Raw genomic sequence first — 13,776 nt, 5'->3', positions numbered from 1 at the left:
AAAGAAAATAAAGGCGATGGAAGGTGTGATAAGAAGAAAATAATTGATGTAGACTTTGCAAGGGCGCGTAGGATTTATTGATTCAATTTGCTCCGAGACATTATTTGGCATAGAGATATCTATTTGGCAGATTTACTACCTAGAAATGAGTTAATACCCGTTTATTATGGCCTGTTCTGTCTGTTCTTATGAGTCATTTTTTACCACAGTTAAAATATATGCGTATGTTTATGAGCTATTGTGCATTACCTACCATATTTACGGAGAAGTTGATTGTGTTTTGGACCGGGTTGTCCAAATGCGTTCGATTTAGGGAGTAGAAGATTCAGCCCGTTCATAATCCTTTTGAGTGTTAGGTAATGCTTAGACAGCAAATAGGGGAAGCTAAGACGGATAACAAAAGAAAGCTGCTGGAACGTACTCAAATAAACGTTTGCAGAAACTACTTTGCTTATTTTAATATCTCGAATTTATTTATGTCTATTTACAAACACTACAAACGTTTTCAATATATAGGTTTACAATATTTATCATATTTAGGTGAATTAAATGGTTAGCTCTTATAATGGCGTATGAATTTTTGAATATCTAAAGGGTAGCGTACAATTTATAATTACTTGCCAAAGACACGCTATTTAAACATCTACGTGAATTTAACGGTAAATTCAGTAAAATGCTGGTACTCACACGAAAAGTTTATTTTTTTTCTTGTCTCTTTTAATGAATGGTCCTTACAGACTACTTGGTGGATATAATGCAGTATCAGTTTGAAATATGCATTCGCAATGTGTTCAGGATTCGTTACTTTATAACTAAACAGCCGGTACTTGTTCTATTATATTAGAAGGTGACTTCAACACAAAACCGTACGGTTCTAATAACCTAATTATTAAGATTTGTCAGCCTTCGTGGCGTGAGTGGTAGCATTTTGCCCTTTCGTTCGGAGGCCCCGGGTTCGAATCCCGGTCAGGCATGGCATTTTTAGACACGCAAAAAAAAAGATTTATATTTTTTTTCAATGTATTTAAATTATTATTAACCAGTTTAATGTAAAATAGAAATAAAGTTATACTAACCGATTATTGAAAAAATAATAAATTAATAAAAATCTCAACATCTTTACTTATAACAACTTAAAAAACAAAGTAAGATTTAAAAATTAAAACGTATGGATATTCTGATTGAAAATTACGAATAACAGTATACAATGAGAAAATTACTCATGTAAAAAAAATTATATTTAATAATTAAAAAAAAATAAATATGAAATAAATTACAACAATATAATTATCTAAATTAAAAACCAAATACTCATTTTACAATTCCTTTCATGTTGAAGTCTATTATTTCGAGTTAACAAGATTAATAATCCAGACATACGGCTACATGTTGTCCTGCTCCCTTCTATGGATTTTTGAAGAAAAGTGAAATGAATTCTCGTTTACTGACGGAGGATGGTTCCCTTTCAACGGATCCTTAATTGACTGCTTGATCTTCTATCAATATGTTCTCGGTCTTCGGACTAAACAGGATGAGATTTATGCTTCCTTAGTCACCTAAGAGTATGATGTATTAGCATTGTCTGAAACCTGTTTGTGGATGTCCACTGCAACTTTGATTTAAACTCGTATAAAATCCTTAGAACTGTTCGTGACTACCAGAAGTCTTCACTGACTTAAGGTGATATCCCTGCTTGTGGGGAGATCTAGCATAGTCTGCGTACAGAGCGGTGACTTTTAGTTAGCTCCAGAGGATGTTTGGATCGAGATTCTTAGGAAAGGTAGGAGAAGCCCGCTAATCGGGAACCATTACTTTTTTCCTTTTGTTTGGCTCTCTATTTTGGAAAGTTATACCACATTTCTAAAGAAATTGATCCTCTTCATTTAGACATCTTGGTCCTTGGATATTTTAATGACTCTTTAATTGGTGTTGTCTGATTCTATTGTTGTTTTTCTCCAGTATAAACTTTTACGCCAAAAAGAAAGCGAAATGTATTTTTCACGTGGTTGATGATCTCAATTTGGAATTCATTGAATGGATATTGAATAATATTCTGGCTATCCAGTCTCAACTCGATCTAGTATTATCTAACTTTCTTGTTGATTTTTCTCATTCTGATGGTGTAGTTAGACCTCTCTCTTCTTTTTTTTTGTTTAGCCTCCGGTACCAAAAGTATTACCTCAGACATGAATGAGGATGATATGTGTGAATGTAAATGAAGTGTAGTCTTGCACAGTTTCAGGTTGACCATTCCTGAGATGTGTGGTTAATTGAAACCCAACCACCAAAGAACACCGGTATTCACGATCTAGTATTCAAATCTGTATAAAAGTAGCCTTTACTAGGATTTGAACCTTAGAAATCTCGACTTCGAAATCAGACGATTTTCGATGACGTAAACAGCTGATTTTTAGTTAGGCCTGACAAATTCTACCCTCCAATCTGTGTGATTGTTAGGGATTTTATGTACATTAATTTTAAATGTGATCCTACTTTTAGCTTCTCTAAAGGTAATTATTTTCCTTCATTATTCATAATATCAAAAATACTGACTGGTCTAATATTCTTCTTTCGAACAGCCTAAGTCACTCCATGTTGGACTTCCAGAGTATCATAATGAATGCCATAGAAGGTAGAGAGGGGAAACGTGCGGCTCTTTAGGCATAATTCTTCAATCTTGGTTTTCCCGGCATCTCATTTGACTCATTAAAATGACAAACGCCTCCCGACGTTTTAAACAGTGTGAATTACCTAATGATTATGAGATCTTTGTAGGGTTTAGACGCCAAGTCAAGAGCACTCCGAGACGTGATAAATTAAGTGTGCTCAGGTTTGCGATTAGGATTTTTCAAATAAGCTATCCTGGTTTTGGAATCGGTTTCCAAGCATAGAACTACGGTCTGAGAACCATTGCTCCTTTGCTTGATGGCAATTTCTATCATTGATCAGATTGAACTTAGTTCTCGCTTTGGTATTCAGTTTCAGCAGTTGGATCAAGGTTTTGAGGCGGATTTGCACCCCCAGATTGTAGTGCCGGATGAATTGAACTGCGTTGATGTCGATGATCATAATGTGGATCTAGAGATTGTTCTTGACATGATAATATCCTTGAATCCTAGATCGGCTCTTAGTCCTGATGATGTTCTACCTTTTGTCATCATAGGCGTCACTGATGTTTTAGCACCTGTTGCTTTGGCAAATGGAATTTTTAGACCGGTGTACTTCCTAACCTTTGAAAGAAATCTGCTGTAATCCCTATTCCTAAGCTCGGTATTCTGTCTATCCAAAACTATCGTCAACATTTGTTCTTAGTTCCTTTTCAAAGATTATAGAAAATATTGTTTTTCTCTATTTATTTAATCACGTCCGTCATAGTATTAAATTTTCCCAACAGAGTTTTATGAGAGTTCGCTCTTGGTCTTCCAATCTTACTCCATTTTTTAATGTCACAGGGAGGATTATGGAGGATCAGGGACAGGCCGACGCCTGTATCTGCCCTTCAGTATTTGCCTCATAAGATGGGTCTCTTTTATTTTCGAGTCAGGCGTTTTGTTGTTCGTTTTGCTGGTACTATATCTACCCGTGAGTTTCTTGCATCATCTGGTGTTCCACACGGATCAAATTTTGGCTACTTGCTCTTGCTTCTTAAGATCTATACCTTCTCCAGCTGATCAAGTTCTGCTACAGAGGAATATAGATGCTATTCTTCAACGGTATGGAGAGAATTTTATGCCCTTGAATTTCGATAAAATTAAGTTCGTTTCTTTTTTAAGAAAGTCAAGTATCTGTTTTTTATAATGCAGTCTGGGTGAACGCATTACATAGAGAGAGTACGCTATAATGAATTTGGATGTCTTGCTGGACTCCAAGCTTTATTTATGTGATCATGTTGACTGAGTTGGTAGAGTAAGACATAATCGTGGTCTTATCAAATGACTGCGAGACTTTTTCGTTTCCTTCAAGCATGTTTGGTTTTGTATAAGGCTTTAATACAGAACCTTCTTGAATACAACATGTGTATTTGAAACGGAAAACGAGGCTACACATCTGAAAAATTAGAAATATTTCAGAATAATATTCTCTCCTAGCTACGGTTTAAATTCAACCTTTTCGATTTTAGTGTCACAGAATTTCGTCATCTATTCGGTTTTCCAACGTTAACAGATAGAAGAGAGTCTTTTGATCTCTCGTTCTTTTATAAGCATCTTCATCGATAATTTCTATTACCTACTACCTTCTTTACGTGTTCCTCGTTCGAATTCTTTTAACATGTGTCTCTGTTTCTTGCAAAACTACTCCATCTTACCTGATGATAGATGTGTAAATTCAGGTCTCGTTTGTGGAATCAAATAAATTTCTTTCAGCGGTTTCTACAATGTTCCAAAGATATAAAAGAAATTTAAATAATATTTTTTTTTGTTCCTTTTTTTTAATGAAGTGATAGAGGTTCCGTTTTGTATAAATAAAGTCTGTTCTAGTGTAAAATAAAATCATCACAATTTTTTCTTCTTTTTCTTTTCAATTTAGTTTGTTTTTTCTCGACAGTAATTGTCTTTATGTATTCATGATATTTATTTGCAGTAAAAATAACCGTCTAATTTTAGATATTGTCCCGTGTTCGCAGCTCGATCAGGATATTGAGCGAGATTGACAATTGAAAACGTTTATATAATTACAATTTATTGGCTTACAAACGTAAGTAAAACAAGACAAATCAATATAATAGTGACCGTAGTAATAATAATAGTACAACAATCATAAAAGAAATAATAAAAAAAAGAATAGTAATCACTATCACAATAATACTCAGAATATTAATATTAATAACAGAGAATTAAAAAATCATCAATAATATTTGGAATAATGACAATAATGGCAACAGTAAACAATAATAATATTAAATTTCAATAATAAACAAATTATCATAAATGTCAGTAATAATAATAAACAGAGATTACCTACAAAACAGAATTTAAAGTACTTAGCATGACCGCTAATCTTAACACTTTGAACCACTACTCTTGTATTAACAATAGTACAATAGATAAGACAGGTATAAATTTATTTTACTGCAAATACCTTTGCTGTTCACAAATAAAATTCCCATGTTTATGAATGAAATTTAGTACATTATCTCTTTCACTTATAGTTTTACAGTAACTCAACGAACCATTTCTTGTTTTCGTGTACCGGGATTACTTGTGAGGTCACCTTAGTTGCATTGAACCTGCACTCAAAATTCGCTCCTTCACTAACCTCCTCGCAGACTACTGTCCTTGATTGACGTCTCGCGGACTGATTCGAAGAATTCACTTCGCAGACTTTATCTCGCAGACTTTCCTCTCAGAACTAACACTATATCGTGTCACGTAGACTTATTTCGCAGTACTGATTTTTAACTGGTTTTCTCGGGAATATTTACACTTCTATCATCTTTTCCTGCCGGAGCGGACCTAACTCGAAGCATGGGAACGATCGACCGAACCCTTTCATTGCCATGCATTCCTAACTTTGGTCCGGTAACTCTTCTCACGGAATGAAAATCTGTTTAGTGTGTCAGAGAGCAATATTACAAAAGGCGACTGTTAAACGGACCTGTTACCTTTACTAAAAGGGTTTCTTTTAGCCCCTTTCTGGATTCCTTCCTTTATTATATTTTCTACTACTTTCTTCTCAGTTGGTAGGAATCCGTTACTCAGGTCCGTTATACCGGTCTTGTTAAAATATCATGCAATTTTTTAGTTTTTGAAGCGATTTATGATAATTACTGTTTGCAACTTAAAATGTAATTACAAACAGAACCGTATTAACTACTATCAGTTTACATTTTATGTTTAGTATTAATTTTACAAGTATATACTTTTGGAATATAAGTTTTAACAATAAAAATTTATTTTATAATAATATTAAAAATAACAGCGTTATTAAGTGACATCGTTTTCATGTACATAAATGTAACACAATATTTATTTTAATTAACTGCTCTAAAATTTGTATTCAAATAATAATAATAGTAATTAAATATTACATTAATTAAACGACCTCTGATAAAATCATAAAATCCTAAAATACGTTGCAACAGGATTTTAATAACATTTTGTGATCACTTTTATCATTTTTCTACTGTATTCAGCCCATATGTTATAATAATATGTATTAATTATGTTTTATGTACTTTTATTTATAATTAATTATACAATTAAATTTAAATATAAAATGTGACAATTTTCTTATCAAAATTAATACGATTAATAATAGGTTTATTGGTATTTTTGTAGCGACAGATATTGTATAATTTTCTTCTGGTTGATATCTCTATAATTCTGCTTTATTTTGTACTTTTTTCTTAAAATTTAATGAACATTTTTTTAAATAAAAAACGACATTGTCTAGCAGACATTATTCAAATATTTTCACCATTATTTCTTAATACTGCATTTTTATGACATAATGATGTGTTGTCAGATGATATATAGGCTGAAAAATTAAGAATATTAGTAAAAAATAACACAAACACTTGGTATTCTGGAACCCTTAGGTCACACTCGTTAAGTTTCTTCTCATTAGTTTTCTGCTTTACTTTTCTTTTTTTTATCGAGGCACATTAGAAAAATTACATATTTTTGAAAGACCCTCAGCTCAGTAATAGTTTCCTTACGTCTTTTCACTGTATTTTTTGTCTTACTTTTAAAAAGACATGTTTTTTGTCATTACGTTCTATACTGATGTTTTTGTCCATATATCAATGATTTCAGAGGCGTTTTTTAAATTACTGTAGCTATATTTCATTTCCTTTTTTGTATAAAAACTTTTAAAATATGTACTATTTCTTTTAAAAAATCTACTAACAAATTATAAATTAAATATAATTAAAGATATATTTCTTTATTAGCAATTAACGTTTTTATAAATTACGAGTTATCGAAAGCCAAAGTCAAATTGAAATTGTACATCAACCGACAACTTAATTTAAACTGACACTAATTTCACAATCTAAAATTTAAAAAAAATATATATTTTTTTAAATTTTTTTAAATTTAAAAAAAATATATATTTTTTTAAATTTTTAGTTCAGTTTCTTTTGAAGGCGGTTTTATTTTACTGTTAGAAATTGTATTTTAATGAAATGGAATGAAAAATTAAAAAAAACCTGCTCTATAGCAGAATACGATCAGTCCATACAGGCTATTAACAAAGTACAATCTTAAATAACTTTTTAACAGTTACGATATATATTTTGGTTCGAGATCAACCTCCCTCAGGTCGCTATGAGGAAAGATCAATCGTTTTAAAAGGAAAAGGTAAGATTATGACAGATAATTTTAAAGAACATTGAAAAATCAAAAATGTTGACGTAAAAAGACTTCAGACTACGAAAAGCCAACCCATATTAAAAATTACTAAAAATTATTAATTTTACCTGGTAGGAGTATTTTTTTTTTTTTTTTTTTTTTTTTTTTTTTTTTTTTTTTTTTGACTAATGAATTAATTCATCACAGAAACTCACTCACAAGCTTGTGCGTGATGATATGAAAATTAAAATTTCTAGCTTCAGAAAATGCCATGTCTGACTGTGATTTTAACCTGGAATCTCCGGATGAAAGGGCTAAGAACGCTATCACTCCGCTACGGGGATCCGAAAATTTGCTAAATTTTATTTTATTTATTATTTTTTTTAGTGTTTCATTATTGAGGAGATTTAGAAGATTAGAATTAAATACGATCAAATTAGCGTAAATTTATTTAATTTTACGGTAAAATTAGATTTAGAACTTACAAAATTAACGTTAACAAATTGTGATAGTATTTTTAGGCGGGAAAGTAAATAATATTATACCAAGTCTTATATAAACAATTTTTCGGGAAGGTACAAAAATATAAAGTAAAGGGTAAATATTTTAAAGAAATAAATGATACATGAAACAGATAATTTAACATATCAGATGCAGTAAATATTTGAGATAAACAAATTGCCATAAAATGTTAAAAGTGTTGATAAATGCATTCGACCTACATTTTGTCTAAGCCGTAAACATAGATATTCAATTTTTTTCTTATGAGATTTTAGCCACAATTTTGAGGAAAATGATACAGATAAAAAATACTACAAAATGTATTTAAAATGGTTAATTTATAAAAGAAATATAGATTACTTTGAACTACTCTTAATTTATTTACGGAGAAACTATATATTTATTTGATTTTAAGATTTTATACGAGTAAAAAAACTTATACCAATGTTTCAAGTCGTTGAAAATGTAATATTGTAGTGAAAACTTATCAATCCATCAGTGTTTCCCAATATTTAAAAACAAAAGTAGTTTAAGTTGAAAGTTAAAACTACTTAAAATTAGGATTAAGAAAATTTTACAAACTCATTATCAATTGTGACATTTTCATCAAATGTTAATTATATGTAGTAGTTTTCTATTTTAAATAATAATAATAATATAAATTTTGGTATCAAAAGTAAAACATAAATTCATTTTTCAGAAATTTAACAAAGCAATTTCTATTAATCGCATAAAAATAATTCAAACACAGAGCGTGTTTCATTCGTCTTAAGAATTCCTTGAAATAATACTATTACATAGTACTTTTCATTCCCGATAATGAAAATATTTAATCATTCGTCATTACGATTTGGATTGGAATTTTAATTATAATTGTAGTCCCATGAGTGAAGTTCATAAACGCGTATTAGAAATCCGTTATACTAAAAATCAACTGGTTGAAGTAGCGTAAAAAGCCATCTAAAAAATTTTCTAGTGATTTGCCGTTTTATCATCTCATTATAATTTTTTTTACATTTTCTAGGATGATTTCATTTTATAATTTTATTTTTATTTTTTTATACCCTGAAATTTTTTTTTCAAAGTTGAGCTGAGTGAAATGTATCAGTTTTCCTTTAAATCAATTCCTTTTCCCCGCAATACAACTCTCCATACTAATTAATGAAATTCACCCTAGATCTTGGTTGAACTTCTCCTTCATCTATGTAGAGTACATTTGCCATTTTGAAGGGGGAACAGGGATTTTTACGGTTCCTTTGGGATCTAGTAATGAGACTTACAACTTTTCCCGGGAATACCACCCGGCTGTCACGTACCCGACTACCCTTCTTACTGAAACCCTGCTTTCCCCTTTCCAAACACTTCAACTGTACCTTACCTCTCCATCCATCCCCTCTCAGTTAACTCTTCTCATCCCATTCTTGTGATCCCAGTCCATGAAAATCCTTCCTTTTCTTGCAAATCTTACCGCTTTTCTCCACTCCTTGCTCGGCTATATCTCACTACCGCATTCTAACACTTTTATTTTGTACCTTAGTACTTGGTGTATTATAGCTTTTTTTTGTTTGCTAAACCTTTTCCCTACTTAGTATGGATCATTGCACAAACATCTTAAGATTAAGTCGCGAGTTTGTAAAAAAGAAAAGTATGTTCAGTACGCGGTAAAAAAGCAGACTTTTCTTATGTTTAAATTTCTCTACTAAAATACATCGTTATATCAACACATTAAAATATTTTCATTATTTAAATAATAACAAAAGCAGTAATATAATTTAATAATTTTGTTTATATTTCCTTTGAAGAATGAAATAGATTATAAATTGACTTATCACATAATTTATTATAGAATCATGTAAAATTTAATGTAGATATATTAAGGACACGAATAATAAACTCGTTTTTTTCTTCCTGACTCCTGTACTGGCCCTTCAGCTAAGCATCGCACGATACAGAGGGTGTCCTTTTAATTCAAACAAACCTACCCACCTACCGGTGTAAGCTCGGTATGACAGGTCGGGTCGCCGGTTAGATCTTTTTATTTTCCTTGCCCACTCTAATGTGGGTACGCCGTTTCCAGCATCCCTCACCGGTTCCGGGTCTTTTCATATCTTGCCACTCTAATGGGGGTACACCATTTCTGGCTTCTCCCACCGGTTTCGAGTTTTTTCACCTCTTCCTTGTTATTTTCCAAATTTTTTAAGGCCCACACAGCTTATGGGATTCAGAGTCCCCTACTTCATCGCCATCGCCAATCCAGGCAAGCCTGAACGAACGGCAACTCCATTCACTCACACTTCCTCTTGTCCACTAACCATCTCGGACATGAAAAGATGACATTTTCCGGGGTATCCAGGTGACCACAATAAGGACAGTTCTCGTCGTCAACCTTTCCCCTCGCATGGAGCTACGTCTTAAAAACACCATGACCGGTCAGGAATTGGGTGAACCATTAATTAAGCTCACCGAATCCCCGAATTTATGTAAAAAACATAACACATATAATATAATACAAACAACAGTTGTCACTTCAGATAATAGCAAAAATAAGAAAAAATTTAGCTTAAAAAATAATTTAACCGTCCAAATCTGTAATCTTGATAGCATATCATGTCTTAATTGACAGTCTTAATGGACGGCTTTTATGTAGGCTGGATAGATAAGAATTATTTCAAGAAAGATAAAGACAGCAAACACGTTTCAAATATAATCAAACAACGTTCACTTATATTATAAAACTAGTTCGTGTAATATGAGTTACGATAGATGACTTATTACGCATGATTTCCTATTTTTAATAAACTAAATAACTATCTTAAAAGGATTTTTTAATCAGTTTATTTCAAATGAAATTAAAAGAAGCAATATTATTACTATACTAAGTGTTTTTAATTGGTATTAATTAAATAAAAATAAATTTTCTATTAATACGTTTAACGTGTAATTAAATACGTACTCTGATATTAATTAATTAACATCTCGAAGTTTTATTTTATTTTACACCAATTTTTATCATATACAGAAAATTTCATTACAATGATTTTTCCCTTTTAGATATATTAATATTTTACTTTGAAATAGCGCTCTGATTAAGCTTTTTTTAAAGGTTTCCCTTGAACCTTCCAGGTAAATCCTGAGTAATTATTTTTATTTTACATATGCAACAGATAAAATGTTTTATCAATATTAGTTGTTAAAAATTATTATTACGTTTTATACAAGTGAAATACGATTGTTTATTGTTATTTTTTTTATACTGAGGCTTTACGAAGACTAAATAATTTTCGAAATTTTTTCACGTTTGTATCTGAACACAAATGTACATATAATATAATTATTCACGGGTCTGTGTCTTATTTAATTTTTAATTTGAAAGAACGTTTACTTTCCTTTGGCATTTTTCTTTGAAAAAATTTCGAACTTAGTTGCTATGATGAAAACTGACGCTCTTCTAAGACTGAATTTCATCTATATTTCAGTAGACAGGGAATGGTGATATCTAGTAATATTTTCAGTTCAATGAAAAAAGTAGCAGAAAACACTTCACAGCTCGTTTCCCGGGTAACCCTGGAATAAAGAATTTATACATATTTTCATTTTTATATATTTTATATATAATTTGTATATATTTTATATATAATTTTTATATATTTTATATATATCAGATTTTTAATATACCTAAAATACACACACACACACACACACACACACACGCACACACACAAATATTTTGTACTTTTCTTTAGATAGATTTCACTTTTCTTAGTACTATAGGCATAAACGGGTGAGCGCGTTTACTTTAGGATCCGGCTTCAGGTACAATATTTTATTTGACAATTCTTATTAAATTAATGGGAAAAGATACAAGCATTGACTTAAATGTAAGGTGCGATATTATATTACATTAAGATTACATCTGCAAGGTCAAACGCGCTTGGATTCAGCTTGTTCCATTTGAAATTCGACAAATTGTATTTTGTTCTTCGTTTGTTTCCTTAACTTTCTATTAGCTGAATGTTTATTGTATTTTATTTATTTTAAGTGTATTACAATTTACAATGAGATAGTACTTCTGTAACATCTATGATTTTTTTAAAATTACATTTACTAGACAAAATAAAATTAGACTTAGTTTAAAATTAAAATTTTAAATCCAATTTTAGTTAAGTCTAACAAGGGATCTCCGCCCTGAACTCCCGATACGTTCGTTATCCTCATGGTGGTGAGAAACTTTCGCATTTATAATTATATTCTCCTTCAACCTTTAGGTACGTATCTCTTTGGTTTCTTGTTTTCGTGAAATCCGGCTACGCTTAGCGGCACTCGATGATTGTCCTACATTTGATATTTTCTTATGAAGACATAATGATAAAGATTGAACAAACTACAGGGAAGGAAGAAGAAAAAATAATGAATAATGAAAAGGGTTGTTATGTACAAAAACAGAAAAGAGAAGAGGAACGACGAAGAAGGAAATATACAGACGTTAAAAATACTTAAAAAGAAAAACTAAATTATAAAAGACAGAATAGTAGTAACTATAATACTGTAAAAATTAAATATTTTACAGTTATTCTTTACTGAAAACGAATCAGTCATTTTACTTCATTATATTTTTGTTGCCATGGTGACAGAAATACCTATAATAGAGTAAGTATTAATTTTTGTTTCTTTAATGAATGAATATCTTTAGTTCACATCTTTACTCCTAAGGGGGCTAGAGCCACGGTCTGTGGCTTAAAACCTTCCCTGGGATAACACGATTGTTCTCTGTACATTTTAAAGTAATCGGTCAGTTGGTTCTCGCGTAATGCTGTTACAAACAAACCCACAGACTAGACAATCTTTCGGCTTAATATGTAAGATATGTATACTCTACAATGTTACGGAATCGTATCTATGACTTGTCAGAGCTTAGAAAACTTAGCTGACGCGCCAAGTGGGGATAAGTTGATGGGTTGGCAACTGGCCGTTTTTTGATATATGTGAAATTCGTATTTTGTTTGCAGTTTATTTGACGCTTGTCAGAAATAAAGGTAATTATGTACGGTTTTTAATATAATTTTAACAAACGATTATAAATTTGAAAATTATCTTAAAATTTACAATAAAAATAAATTCTTAATAAATACACAAATTTCAACTATAGATATAGTAAATAGTTATTAAATTTAACAAACCATATTTAAAGAAAATAACATATTTTAACAGTTATAGCTTGAGAATTCAAAAATTATTATTTTTATTTATTTATTTTTTTTATCGAACTTGCAAAAACAACGCATTAAATATATTCTACAAAAGTTTTGTAATTCATTTAATAATGGGACTAGTATTTTTGGAAGAAATAATGAAATTCATCGAACGTGACATGATGAAGTCAGCACTGATAAAATTTTCGGGCGGTAAAATACGGTGTACTACTTGTACTTATATATATATTATATTTGAGAAAAACCTATAATTATAATAGAAAAATTTTAGTGATTCTAATAAATTATTACTACAGTTTTGTATATTATCCATAATTTTCATTAAATATAAATAAGGTTAGGTCAGTTTGAGGTTATTCTGACTAAGTTATAATAAATATAGTTTTAAATATTATAAGAAGTGTATCTTTGAAACAGATTTGGCAGTAGTTAGAAGGGAAGCTGATAGGTAGAAGGGAGGTTTCTAGCATCTGTACCCATTGGGAAGGGAGGAAGGTTGAAGGTTAGACTAGCTGGTTTGTGGGGGGGCATCTCAATTACCTTGATTTGTTTGCAGCCATTACAACGGGACAAGACAAAACATGGCAGGGATGTAGATACCGTGGATTATGAATTCATACCGTCATTTCTCAACAGCAGGCTTGGACCCAGTAACATTTCATTATAAGTCCGCCTTCCCCCAAACCAGCTTTACCTACAACCACTTCACCACAATCTGGTAGGGGTTTCTTTACCCGACACTATACCGTATTTCCTTATCCACAAATTTCTCC

Source organism: Lycorma delicatula, chromosome 4 (genome assembly GCF_047948215.1).
Source record: "Lycorma delicatula isolate Av1 chromosome 4, ASM4794821v1, whole genome shotgun sequence".
Classification (NCBI taxonomy): domain Eukaryota; kingdom Metazoa; phylum Arthropoda; class Insecta; order Hemiptera; family Fulgoridae; genus Lycorma; species Lycorma delicatula.
Note: the sequence above shows the minus strand (reverse complement) of the source record.